The sequence below is a fragment of the Podarcis pityusensis genome (assembly GCF_964106645.2).
Source record: "Podarcis pityusensis genome assembly, chromosome: 16".
Taxonomy (NCBI): Eukaryota; Metazoa; Chordata; class Lepidosauria; order Squamata; family Lacertidae; genus Podarcis; species Podarcis pityusensis.
The window spans coordinates 31,295,676-31,309,324 of NC_138041.1; the positions used below are offsets into that span (position 1 = coordinate 31,295,676).

Sequence of the window (13,649 nt, forward strand, 5' to 3'; positions counted from 1 at the left end):
CTGATTTAATAGGTGGTACATTTGCTATTTATGCTTTGAATTGAGCTTTTAGGACCTTGAAAATATATTCACGGTATATTATTTTGAATCAGTAGGTGATAGGACTGAAGTGAGACAGTACACCTTACCATTGCAATTTTTGCGCTAGATGTAAACTGGTGTGTGGGGCTGGCTGGTATTGATCTGGCTTTAGTATTTTAGCAAACCCCAAATATGAGGCATTAAGTTTTGCTTTTGCTACATTCCTGGGCAGATACAGCCTGGGATGAGACTACTTATTAATAAAGGGAACTCCAAGGAAGCTGTACTGCAGAATTTTTCTTCTGCTCAGATGGCTCTGTTGGCTGCTGGTGAGGAAGCAAGACAGTACTTTCATTTTTGGTGATAGCTGTTAATAACTGGAAGTTTATGGACCAGGAAATGCAGAACAAACACTGTAGTCATGAGCGACGAGATAAAAATGGTGACAATGAACGTGAAATTATTAGGAATGCAGTCAAGAGGACCAAAAGTAGGAATTATGTGAAAGAAATGATACTCACAGTAATAATGTTGCGGGAGGGGGCTTAATTAATTAATTGCCTTCCACACACCCTGTCTTACAGTGATTGTGTCATAGACACATCTTACAGTAACTCTGTGAAGTATAAGGGGTATGGCAAATAATTTATTTAATGAGGGACTAATAGAGCCAGAGGAGTTGCATTTATTTTACATTCTAATTTGGGCTCAGTTCCTTGACTTAGCTAGACTTAAACAAGGAACCTAGAGGTCTCTTTGACCAAAAAATCAAAAACATATTGTGACCTTTCATTTGGTGTAGGCTCTTGATCTGAGACAACTTACATGCATCAATTATTTAAAAATATTTTTTAAAAATAAAGTTACTTGTTTTCTCTTGAGGGAAATTCCTTAAAATATGAGAAGTATGCTGGTGACTTCACTGTTGGTTTAACCTACAGGTCCTTAATAAAGTTTGCTCCTTCATAAAGTTGTTTTAAGAACTACAAGATACAAGGCGGTGGGAGGTGAAAGACAGCGACGGCAGCTCAAAGAAGATGGCAGAAAGCAAGTGGTATCTAAACTCCCCCAAGGAGGCACCATGGCCTGCTCCCTGCCCAAGTTTCACGATCCCCAAGAAGGAAATCAACATGGTTCCTGACATGGCGAAGTGGAAACGCTCACAGGCTTATGCAGATTACATGGGCTTCATTCTCAAGCTGAATGAAAGCATCAAGGGCAAGAAGCTGAGCTGCAGTTACAAAGTCTCTGAGCCCACTGAGAAGCTGGTTGCTCTCCTAGACACGCTTGACAGGTGGATTGACGAAACCCCACCGGTGGAGCAGCCATCCCGCTTTGGGAACAAGGCCTTCCGGACGTGGTACACCAAACTGGACCAGGGGGCTGAGAACCTGGTGGCCACGGTGGTCCCGAGGGGGCTGTCAGAAGCTGTCTCCGAGGTGGCGGTGTACCTGAAGGAGTCTGTGGGCAACCCTACTCGTATCGACTATGGGACAGGTCACGAAGCAGCGTTTGTCGCCTTCCTCTGCTGCCTTTGCAAAATTGGAGTTCTCAGAGTGGATGACCAGCTCGCCATTGTCTTCAAAGTGTTCAGCAGGTATTTGGAAGTCATGCGGAAGCTGCAGAAGACCTACAGAATGGAACCGGCCGGCAGCCGAGGAGTCTGGGGCTTGGATGACTTCCAGTTCCTGCCCTTCATATGGGGCAGCGCACAGCTGATAGATCACCCAAACCTGGAGCCTCAACATTTCCTGGACGAGAAGGTGGTGAATGAAAACCACAAGGAATTCATGTTTCTCGAGTGCATCCTGTTCGTTACAGAAATGAAGACAGGTCCATTTGCTGAGCACTCCAACCAGCTGTGGAACATTAGCGCTGTCCCTACATGGGCGAAGGTCAACCAAGGCCTTGTTCGCATGTACAAAGCCGAATGCCTGGAGAAGTTCCCTGTGATCCAGCATTTCAAGTTTGGCAGCCTCCTCTCCATCCAGCCTGTTGCATCTTAGGGAGGTTTTGTAAGATATTCTTTCCCCCATTTCTTTCTTTTTTTAAAAAAGAGGGGGTCAGAAAACACTGGAGAGAGCAGGGTGAAGGGCCAGAGCTCTCCCCATTCAGCCCCACCCTCAAGCTATGCAGCCGATTCATTTCCGCAGAATATCTTTTTGCAACTTTTTTGGGGTGGGGGATTTTCCTATTCTCTTAAAGACCCCCCCCCCATATTTTGAAGAAGGGTTCCCTTGGCCAGCTTGCAGATTGGAAGAGTATACCTCCCTGTTATTGTATACACACCATCCTTTGAGAGGGCCTACTTTTGGCACTCACGAATGCACCAACCATGAGTGGTGTAACAGCTGGCACCTCTGGCACCTTCTGCTAAAAATCTGGGCCCTTCGTCTTAGCTCAAGTCCCCCCATGGACTACCCTCCTGATTCTGTCATCTCTGCTGTCTGTTGCAAACACCCCCTTGCCACCCCACAAGCGCATGTAACTCCCCTTGCCCTAGAACCGCCACCTGACAAGGCTTTCTGCACATGGCACTCTTTCCTCTGGTTTCCTCTAGCATTGTCAGGAAAAGAAAAATAACTGCAAAGATACATCCCCCAGTTGTTATGGACTAGCTGAAATTTGCAAGACAAATTCAAATGCCACCCCATACAGTGCAGAAATTGTTGTGAGCCCTGACCCTTTGACCTTGCAGCTGCATGGCTGAGGTTTCTGGGGATGCTTTCATTTCCTCAGTGGAAAACCATCAGGACAGTATCCAGACTTCTCCCACCTAGAGGGTACAACCTTTCTACCATCCTCAGAGTCCCTGCAGTACCCCTGTCTCCCCAACCTTGCAGACTAAAATCAGGTGAGGGTCATTTTGCAGTCCAGCCAGCTTCTCTGGGGATGTGGAGCCAGCTGACATAAGACTTCAGTTGTGTGCAGCTCCCCACTGGAACAACATCTTTCTCCAGCAATCTTGGCAGCAGAGAAGACCACTGTCTTCTTAGCAGGCTTGCTTTGGAGCTATCTAAAGTAGCCCCCCCCTCGCCCTGCTGATTTGAAGGAGAGTGGTATCAAACTTGAAAGGAATGTGGGGAGGAATGGGTAAAGGTAACACTGGCTGAGATGTGACGTTACTTTCATGTTTTCTTTGCTTGCGTTTGTTTTATGCATTTTTTTGCCATGCCGTTCCAAAATTATCAAGGCTGTTGACATAAAGAAAGAAATGCCTCATCTAAGATGGGTGCTTGGTGTGACATGTGGCTTTGCCTATTTGCATGTGAATATACGCAGATTCGATTGATTAAAAGCAATATGATTAAACAGTGCGGTCCTGTGCTTATTTGCTCAGAAGATGTGTTAAATGGGACCTACTCCATAGTCAATGTTTCAAGGATTGTAGCTTAAATTTGATGATAGCCCTAAAAATAATGTGTTGTTAAGGTCCATCTTCTTTCCTTGAATGTTACTCTGATCACATTTGGGTGGTGTAGTCCAGGGATGCCCAACAGGTCAATCGCGATGTACCGGTTGATCGCAGGGTGTCCCTGGTCAGTCATGGTTGATCGTGGGACCCTCCCCCCACCCAAAAAAACTCAACAACTCTGGTTCATCCTCTCCCCAAAAAGCTCAACAACTTTGGCTCATTCTCCCCCCAAAAAGCTCAAGAATTTTGTCTCATCCTCCCCCCCCCCAAAAAAGCCCATCAACTTTGTTTCGTCCTCTCCCCACCCCCCCACCCCGGCCAAAGCTCAACAACTCTGGTCAATCCAATGGGTGGATCACTGCCAGTTTTTTTATAGTGGGAGTAGATCGCAATCCCTTGGAAGTTGGACATGCCTGGTCTAGTCCATCAACATTCTAGGGGGTGCTTATATTCTTGTTTGCTGTGCTTCTTCAGTTTGATGGAAAACAGCAAATCGTTAATAGAAACTTCGTGATTTTGAAAGGTGTACTGCATTGTGATGTGTGCAGCACAGTCCCATTCCTGTTTACTCAGGAGTATTGAGCTCAGTTGAGCTTGTAGAACACATATTTTGGGCTCATGACGCAAAGAGAGAGAAGAAGTAAAGTTGATACTGGAAGATGGATTTTATAAAATGGAAAAACCAGACATCTTCAAATCTTGTGATGAAGTTCTCAAAAACTTTTTAAAAAAAATGTTCAAAATTGCATTTAGTAGGAAAAGCGTGTACAGAAAAATGTGTACGTTAGAGAAATTAACATACTAAGTTAACATACTAAAATGCATTATATTAAGGGACCTGGCTTGCAAAAACTCTGTATAATAGGCAAAATTGCATACATTAAGAACTTTTGTGTACTTTTTGTACACAAAAAGTTGTACAAAGTTTTGTGCGGTTTTTTTTTTTTTTTAATTACAAACTGTGCAGAAGTGGAGAAAACTGAACTTAAAATTGGGGAGAAAATTTATTTAATTATTCCCCTAGATGTATATACTGCTTGTAATAAAGCCTCAAAGTGGTTTACAAAAAGAATAAAACAATAAGTAAAAAAGAATCTCTTAAAAAGAATGATTTTAAACATTAAAAAATTAAAATCAACAAGAAGCTAGAAAGCAGATTAAACACATCAACGTTCTACGTGTCTGGTGTCTTTTTTAGAAGGCCCAAAACGAGTATATACAGCAAAGTCTCCTGCCTGAGATCAGTAGGCAGGAAGTGTGGGTGCTTCTACATTAAAAGATCAATTTCATACAGACGTGGAATACATATTACCATATTTTTCACCCCATAAGAGACACTTTTTCCTCCTAAAAAGTAAGGGGAAATGTCTGTGCATCTTATGAAGTGAATGCTGCTCAGAGGAGGGACGGACAGGAGCCATGGCTCCCCTTCCATGGCTTACACAGGTGTAAAGCAAGCACAGCGGGAGCCGTGCAATCCCTCGGCCCCCACGCTCGGCTGCCCCATTGGGATGGGTGGGTGGGCGCGCACCACCCTCTTGGGATGACGCTCGCGTGGGCGATGTCCCACATCCCCACAGGCGACATGCCACCATGCAAGACCCTCCCTCCACCACTGGTCTTGCCAGGGCAGTAGTGCCTGCCTTTGCAGGAGTGTGAAATTTGAAGGGTGGCTGTGGTTTGATCCTTGTGTTGTGTACAAAGGTATGAATTATGTAGGTTTGACTTAAAATGGGAATTGAACCAGATTTCTCCCTCATTCCTCCCTCATATGAAAGCCCCCAGAGCTCTCTACAATCAACAAAAAGGAAGAAAGTCCCACTTATTTTTGCTTTATTAAAATAATTCTGTAGGGCCAAACCATACAGTCCTTGGATCTAAGAGACTCAATGTGGGAAGCTCATATATTTCCATTGCCTGCCCCCCTTACTAGGGGATAAAGTCTCACTTCATTTGTTCATGACAGTGATGATGGTTCTTAATGCCACTGTTGACTACTGTTCACTTTACATGGTTGAAATATGCTGATATACTGGTAGTTTATTAAATAGTTTAGTACAACATTTGATTCAGAATACAGTGGTACCTCAGGTTACATACACTTCAGGTTACATATGCTTCAGGTTACAGACTCCGCTAACCCAGAAATAGTACCTTGGGTTAAGAACTTTGCTTCAGAATGAGAACAGAAATCGTGCAGCGGCAGCAGGAGGCCCCATTAGCTAAAGTGGTGCTTCAGGTTAAGAACAGTTTCAGGTTAAGAACGGACCTCTGGAACGAATTAAGTACTTAACCCGAGGTACCACTGCATTTTTTTTTCTTTTATTCCTCTAAAAGCTAGGTGCGTCTTATGGTCGGGTGCATCTTATGGAGCGAAAGATACGGTATGTGGCACATGTAACAGTGCCAGGTCCACGTAAGTGGAGTGAGGCATCCCTCGCTTAGATCATGGAATTGTACAGTTGGAAGAGACCACGAGGGTCATCTAGCCCAATCCCCTGCAATGTAGGAATCTTTCACCCAATGTGGGGCTCGAACCCACAACCCTAAGATTTAGAGTCCTATGGTCTAAATACGTAAGTTGGGCCATTCTTGTCTTAACCCGTTGCTGCATTCAGTACACCCTGCTGTATCTTCTATTGGGGATGAGAATACCTATTAGGCAGGTTCTCCAAGGCACACAGTCAAGTCATAGGCCAGAGTCAACCTCCCGTTCGCCGATGAAAGAGGGTGTTTGTATTCGTTGCCCATTGTGCATTTCCTCACACCATTTCAACACTTGCCTTCTGCCAGGCTCCCCTTGCTCAGCTGAGGAAGATATTTATAAAGTATGTTTCCAACGGCGGCGCTTAGCTGCAAATTAGCTTACATTATTTGCGTGGCGGAGCACGGAATGTCTTGGCTGGCAGAGGAACGCTCAATTAAGAGGCTAGCATAAATAGTCTTCTGCTCCCGAGGATCTCAGTGTGATCTATGGCGCCATGAGTTGGCTCTTCGAGAGCAGCAGCTGTTGCGAGAGCTTTCCAAGTCCTAGTAGCTTGGGTGAAGAATGAAGTCAATCTTCAAAGAAGTTCCTTTTTGTCTGGGAGGAAGGGTGAGAAATTAGGAGGCATGATTGCTGTCCCTCGAGATCCCTTTGTCAAGCGGTTTTCTGAAATCCTCTCGTGTTTCAACCATTTGGCATCATCCCCGATGTTCTGAAGAGCTGGTTTCCAAACTGGCAGCATGTTCAGTAGTCTGTGTGCATGCAGTTACGTCACAGAGTTTGCATCTTAGGAGCAAAATGCTGAATTTGGAAGCTTGTTCATTTAAAGCAGAGAGAGAAATTCATGGCCCTCTAGATGCTTTTGGATTCCAACTTCCATCAGTCCCAGCTAACAGTGGCTTATGATAAAGGGTGATGGGAATCGAAGCCCAGCAGCAACTGAAGGACCACAGGTTTCTTTCTTTTTTAAAAATATATGCTTTATTGGTTTTAAAAACTGTGTAACATAAGTAATCAATAGAAAAGGAAAAAGAACTGCTGGAAGAAAAAGACGATGGGCTAAAACTCAAAAAAGTTGAAGAAATCCGAAATCACCTGACAGACTGGATGCAATATTTCCAATTGAATGAGACCTTCCAAAAAGATTTTTCTACAGAACCTTCGAGACTTGAAAAAGATTTGATTCAAATTAAATATAAAAGGTAAAGGTAAAGGGACCCCTGACCATTAGGTCCAGTCGTGGCCGACGCTGGGGTTGCGGCGCTCATCTCCCTTTATTGGCCGAGGGAGCCTGTGTACAGCTTCCGGGTCATGTGGCCAGCATGACTAAGCCGCTTCTGGCGTACCAGAGCAGCACACGGAAACGAAGTTTACCTTCCCGCCAGAGCGGTACCTATTTATCTACTTGCACTTTGATGTGCTTTTGAACTGCTAGGTTGGCAGGAGCGGGGACCGAGCAACGGGAGTTCACCCCGTCGCGGGGATTCGAACCGCCGACCTCCTGATCGGCAAGTCCTAGGCTCTGTGGTTTAACCCACAACGCCACTCACATCCCAAATTAAATATAAACCACTCTCTAAAATATATAGGCTACTCCTTGACTGGGAGGTCAAGGAGGAAGAAGTCAAATCCGTAATGGTGCAGTGGGCCAGGGACTTTGGCTGCAACATCCAGATGGAATCATGGGAGAGGCTTTGGAGGGAAGATATAAAATTCACGGAAGGACCACATCTCTGATTTAAAACAATGACTAATTGCTGCTTAGCCCTTGGCAGTCACACCAGCTTTGCCTCTCCATTGGCAGCAATCCATGAATCCTTGGCTCGCTGCAGTGTCCCAGCCTAGGATCACAGCTTTTTCCTCCTGAACAAACCGTGCTTGTGAAACCATGGTTTGCTGATCACGGTTTGCTAGGGAGAAACACACTGTGATTCTGGTTCAGGCATAACAACAAGCCAAGGACTATGGGTTTGTGCTTCTGCTCACAACATGGGTGGAGCACTGGACAACAGGCTCTTGCACGCTGTTTGACCCCCAGAAGGGCCATTAACAAAATTTATCACTGTGTGCAAACTGGGCCTTTGGCTATACATATGCACAATACACACTTGTGCGCGCACGCACACACACACGCAGACTTTTACCTGGCATTGTCCAGGAATTCAAAAAAATAATAATCAGTGCAGCTTTGAAAAGATCAGTCTACCATCTTTGTTCAAAATGGTTCCACTTGTACCCAAACATAGATAAAAACCTGCTCCTTGATCTCAGGAATCACCATGCAAGATTTGGTTATGATATCTTTATTACAGTAGAACCTCGGTTTGCGAATGTGATCCATGCAGGAGGCACATTTGCAACCCTCAGCGCTGCGTCTGCGCACGCGTGGGTCGCGATTCAGCGCTTCTGCGCATGCGCAAAGCACAATTTAGTAGTTCTGCGCATGTGCGAGCGCCAAAACCTGGAAGTAACCTGTTCTGGTACTTCCGGGTTTGGTGCAGTGCACAACCCGCAAACACGTAACCTGAAGCATCTGTAACCCGAGGTACCACTGTATTATTAATATTAACCTTCACAGCTCAGTTGGTTAGAGTGTGGTGTTGATAATGCCAAGGTTGAAGGTTCATTCCCCATATGGGGCACCTGCATATCCTTGCATTGCAGAGGGGGCTTTCTTTTGGGTTTCTCCATTGACTTCTTTTATTTATTGTTATATGATTAATTTTCTAGTACCTGTGCTGATTCTTGTTTGGCCAGGTACGCTGGTTGTGTATTTTGGTGTTGTTTTATTAAATTACGGATTTAAAGTATTTTGTTAGCCAAACTGGGGGCCTTTAGGGCAAAAAGGAGAATAAAAATATTATAAATAAAAACACACACATGCACATACAAACGTACACGTTAACTAACACATTTTTGTATTACTCCTCCTTATCCTTAGCAGCTATAAATGCTCTACATTAATAAAAATGCACATTGTGCAGAAAAACAAAACACAGCCCCAGCAATCACTGGAGGTGGGGAAGCAAAACATTACAGTGAGGAAAAGATGTGATAAAAGCAGCTTGCATGGAATCAGTTCACAAGTATAAAAGATCAGTGAATTTCCCTCCTGAGTATTGTTGCTTTAACGTCTTATTCTAAAAACTATACAGTAATTCTTGAGCCGTACTTAGGCTGGATCTGTACAGTAAGCCTGCAACTTACGTGGGAGTTACGTTCCAGGGGTAGTAAAAGTAAAGGTAAAGGGACTCCTGACTGTTAGGTCCAGTTGCAGACGACTCTGGGGTTGGGGCGCTCATCTTGCTTTACTGGCCGAGGGAGCCGGCGTACAGCTTCCGGGTCGTGTGGCCAGCATGACTAAGCCACTTCTGGCGAACCAGAGCAGCACACGAAAACGCCGTTTACCTTCCCGCCGGAGTGGTAACTATTTATCTACTTGCACTTCACATGCTTTTGAACTGCTAGGTTGGCAGGAGCAGGGACCGAGCAATGGGAGCTCACCCCATCATGGGGATTCGAACTGCCGACCTTCTGATCGGCAAGTCCTAGGCTCTGTGGTTTAACCCACCTACAAAGTGGGAATAAGATAGTCCATTCTATCAGTGCAGAATTCTATGTGACTTCAAAATAACAGCAAACCACATGGTCTCGCTCTTTTTAAAGAACAGAAAACTTGCAGGCGCCAAGGGCTAGCTAGAGTCTTCCTCCTCCCAGGCTAGCTTTTTTCTCTCTCAGGGATTCCCCCCCCCCCCCCATTAGGGATTACAGTGGTAGATTGGTTCTCGAACGTAATCTGTTCTGGAAGACCGTTTGACTTTGGAAATGTTCGAAAACCGAGGCGCAGCTTCCCATTGGTTGCAAGAGCTTCTTGCACTCAGAGGAAGCCGCGTCGCATGTTTGAGTTCCGAGGTGTGTTCAAAAACAGAAGCATTTCGGGTTTTCGGCGTTTGAGAACTGAAACGTTCGACAACGGAGGCAGTCAAGAACCGAGGTATCACTGTAAAAGAATTGATTCCCCCACCCGGAATTTGAAATGATACAGTGCCCTCCTCTCTACAACCATGGGTCTTTTGCCATCTCATTCTCCTTCATGGGTAGGCAGGCCTCGTCGGAGAAAGAATGTTCATAAAACTGGGGCTGTAACTGACAAGGCCCTGCTATTCTTTCTCACCACCACTCCAGTGGAAAAATCTTACATTCCTGAATGGATCCACAAGGATGATTTAACATTTATTTTAATAGGATTAAAGTATGGCTAACTGATGATACTGCCCCGCAGGCAAGTATGTATGCCTTGGGCACATGAAAATTCCTGCATAAGTGTAAACATGGGAATGGAAAGACAATTTTGCTGAGATGCACATCATTAGCATTCATGAATAGTTTTTAGTTTGGGCTTTTAGTTTTTGTTGTTGTTGTTTAGTCGTTTAGTCGTGTCCGACTCTTCGTGACCCCATGGACCAGAGCACGCCAGGCACTCCTGTTAGTAGCTTCGAGAACACTGTCCAACCATCTCGTCCTCTGCCGTCCCCTTCTCCTTGTGCCCTCCATCTTTCCCAACATCAGGGTCTTTTCCAGGGAGTCTTCTCATCTCATGAGGTGGCCAAAGTATTGCAGCCTCAGCTTCAGGATCTGTCCTTCCAGGGAGCACTCAGGGCTGATTTCCTTCAGAATGGAGAGGTTTGATCTTCTTGCAGTCCATGGGACTCTCAAGAGTCTCCTCCAGCACCATAATTCAAAAGCATCAATTCTTTGGCGATCAGCCTTCTTTATGGTCCAGCTCTCACTTCCATACATCACTACTGGGAAAACCATAGCTTTAACTATACGGACCTTTGTTGGCAAGGTGATGTCTCTGCTTTTTAAGATGGTGTCTAGGTTTGTCATTGCTTTTCTCCCAAGAAGCAGGCTTCCTGGCCTTATTAGGAAGAAACAAACCACAACTCCAGTTTCAGACATCACAGGGAGGCAAGCTTAATTGCAGCCTCCTGGCTCGTTGCTCCTCCTTGCGCTGCAGAATGAACAAAAGCAGGAGTAATTTCACATCATGCGCTAGCACATCACCCATGCACCACGAACCCTGATAAGACAGCAACCTTGACTTACCTTGGCGTGCAAATGCAGCCTCTGCCTAAGGGGCGTGAGTGTATAAGAAGCAGAGCCTTCCTCCTATAAGGACACCTCTGTTTCTTATGCGATATTTGAAAGCCACCAGCAGTGGTGATTTCGTGGGATTCTGCCCATGGGGTGTGAAATTGTGCAACAGCTAACAAAGCTGCCTCTGCCTTCTTTCTCTGTTTCACTGACTCCCGCTGCTGCCTGATCAGAAATGCTGAGTCAGTCCTGTGCTAGCAGCTGAAAAGCCGAGTCAGACTGAGGACGTCTCCTTCAAGCCTGCCAAGGAGAAGACCTCAGCTTTTAAGGGCCAGTCTGCCTTGATAACTGCATGCTTAGAATTGGCCAGAGACCAAGCTGTCTGTCTGTATAACTGTCAGGGATCTAACAAGGGCATGGAATTAATTTAGCATTCTAGCAGGTAAAAGGGGTTAGCATATAAATATGTAACTATCCACCATTGCCACATCAACTGTTAGGCCTCCTGCAGTAGGAAGTGTCTCCAACTGGTGCTTTTGGAAGGAAGACAGGAATCTTGCTTACTTTCCTTTAGAATCGGGGGAGTGGGGGAGCGATAGTTAGACCAAATGTTGCAGTTTTGCAAATCTGGATTCTGTACATGCGGGCAGCTATACCAAAACCTGGCATGCTTTTGCTGTAATTGTGATGTTTTGCTCATTTTGTTTTAGTTGCTGTTTTGTTAACGGTGTTTTATAGATTGTAGTTGTTTGATTGATTTGTTCATTGTTCTATGTGATTCATGTTGTATCTTTTATTATGTTATGTGTAGACCACTTTGAGATTCATTTGAATGAAACTACAATCGAAATACAATAAATCAAACCAAATCGTCATGTTCATCCTCCAACCGGGAAAGCTTTCTTGCTGTCAAGCTACATCAGGAGCATTATGGATAAAGGTTTTAAGCCTTTCTCACCAAACTATCTGCATTCTCACATTTTATTTTACTTTCTTACCAGGCCATCGCGCCAAATTTGGCCCTATCAGGACTTGTGGTGTTTCTTGCTTGCTTGTTTTACATCTGTGACAGCAATGAAGTATGTAAACAATTTTCAGGCTAGTTAACCCATGATGCAGTGTGAATTCAACCAAGTATATATGTATGACAGCATGTGGAACTCCCGGAAAAGCAGTCACTGAATGGATGATGCAGAAACTCTTCCCAATGAATAAAAATCTGAATTCCTCCGATTTGCACACAAGTAACCGGCACAACTAGTCTTGGACTCGTTCACTGTATTTCAAGTGTTCAGGCACGAGTTCTGCTGCTTTTGTAGCTGAAACAGCACCATCCATTCACAGGAGCAAGGATATCAGCAGGCGTTGAGGAATCCCCAGGTTTGCAGAAGTGCATAAAGAAACTCTTTAGGAAAAACTACAGCAGAAGGAGCCTAAAATTGGCCTGTTGGAGGCTCAGTGGCCATGGAATCTTGACCGACTGTTTTGTTAAGGGGGGGAGGCAGGATGCAGGGAAATGGAAGGGAGTATCATCGAGAGGGGGTTGGCTGGCTGACTCGGAACAGTGAACAGGAAAAATTCACACTGCAACGTTTTGTTGCAGCCCCCCCCCGACTCATAAGATCTCTAAATCGGCTTCAACCCAAGTACTTCTGCTGAACAAATTGGGCCGTTGCAACGATTGCCACAGGGTTGCAGGGTTGCAAAACGTTGCTAAATTTGAAGGCATTTCTTGCCATTTTGCTGTCACATTAAGGTCACAGCTGTCACAGCAGTTTAGTAGCGTAACTGCAGCATGCATGCCCTTAAAATACCACATCTCTTAAAAATGTGGTGCATTGCAGCAATCTAGTATTCTTAGTGAGCTCAAGCAGTTTGGGAACAGCCTTAGGGAGTTGTGGGTCTCGGGGCAAGCAGATTTCCTCAGCATGTGATTGGATGATACTTTCACGGGGGGGGGGGGGTGGCGAGCAGAAAAAGCGTTAAGGGTCTCCACTGAAATTCATGTAGGCTGGTGACATAATCTGAAACCAGTAGAAGGTCCAGTGGACAGAAGGTGGGGTTTTCCAGGCCCAACATAGTCCTTTGCCCTTGTTCACAACTAGTGAAAGCATGTGTGTCCTTTAGGGGCACAGCTACCCCATTCAGGACCAGGGAGTCCCCCACACCTGCCCTCCCCCTGCCCCCCAAGAGACAGTGCTTCGGTCTTGTTGGGATTCAACCTCAATCCATGGACCGCCAATGGATGCTAAAAAGGCAGCAGAAATAATGGCACCTGCCTTTCAAGGGAAGGAATTCCACAGGGTAGATGCCACAACTCTAAAGGCCTGATTCCTCTCCTGATATGATGGATATCTACAGGAGGTCCTCACATGCAGAACACAGTGATCAAGGATTATATAAAACAGTGGGACAATATTTCAGGTGTCCTGGTCCCATTGTGCTTTGCACACCAGGCATCAGCACCTTGAACTTAACCTGGTAGCTACGATACATGTGCACACTCAAAACACACAGACACACACTGCCAGTTAGCTTTGGAGACACTTTGCTACACAATGAAGCACTCCAGGTGTTTCCGGAATCGAATAAAAGAACCCAATCCTAATCACTGTTTACTTGGAAGTCTCA

General features: G+C 45.2%; 1 protein-coding gene and 1 pseudogene across 7 annotated transcripts in view; both read left to right on the forward strand.

The window, feature by feature from the left end:
* The window catches only part of LOC308465354 (serine/threonine-protein phosphatase 2A activator pseudogene), a 53,123-nt pseudogene extending 49,790 nt beyond the window's left edge, over positions 1 to 3,333 (forward strand). For all 5 annotated transcript variants that reach the window (XR_013991549.1, XR_013991550.1, XR_013991551.1 and 2 more), the window contains exon 2: positions 963 to 3,333. The product of XR_013991549.1 is annotated as a serine/threonine-protein phosphatase 2A activator pseudogene (transcript). The remainder of the gene's footprint in view (positions 1 to 962) is intronic.
* ZDHHC8 (zDHHC palmitoyltransferase 8) overlaps positions 1 to 13,649 on the forward strand; it is a 128,930-nt gene that overhangs the window by 49,791 nt on the left and 65,490 nt on the right. The window lies entirely within an intron of this gene.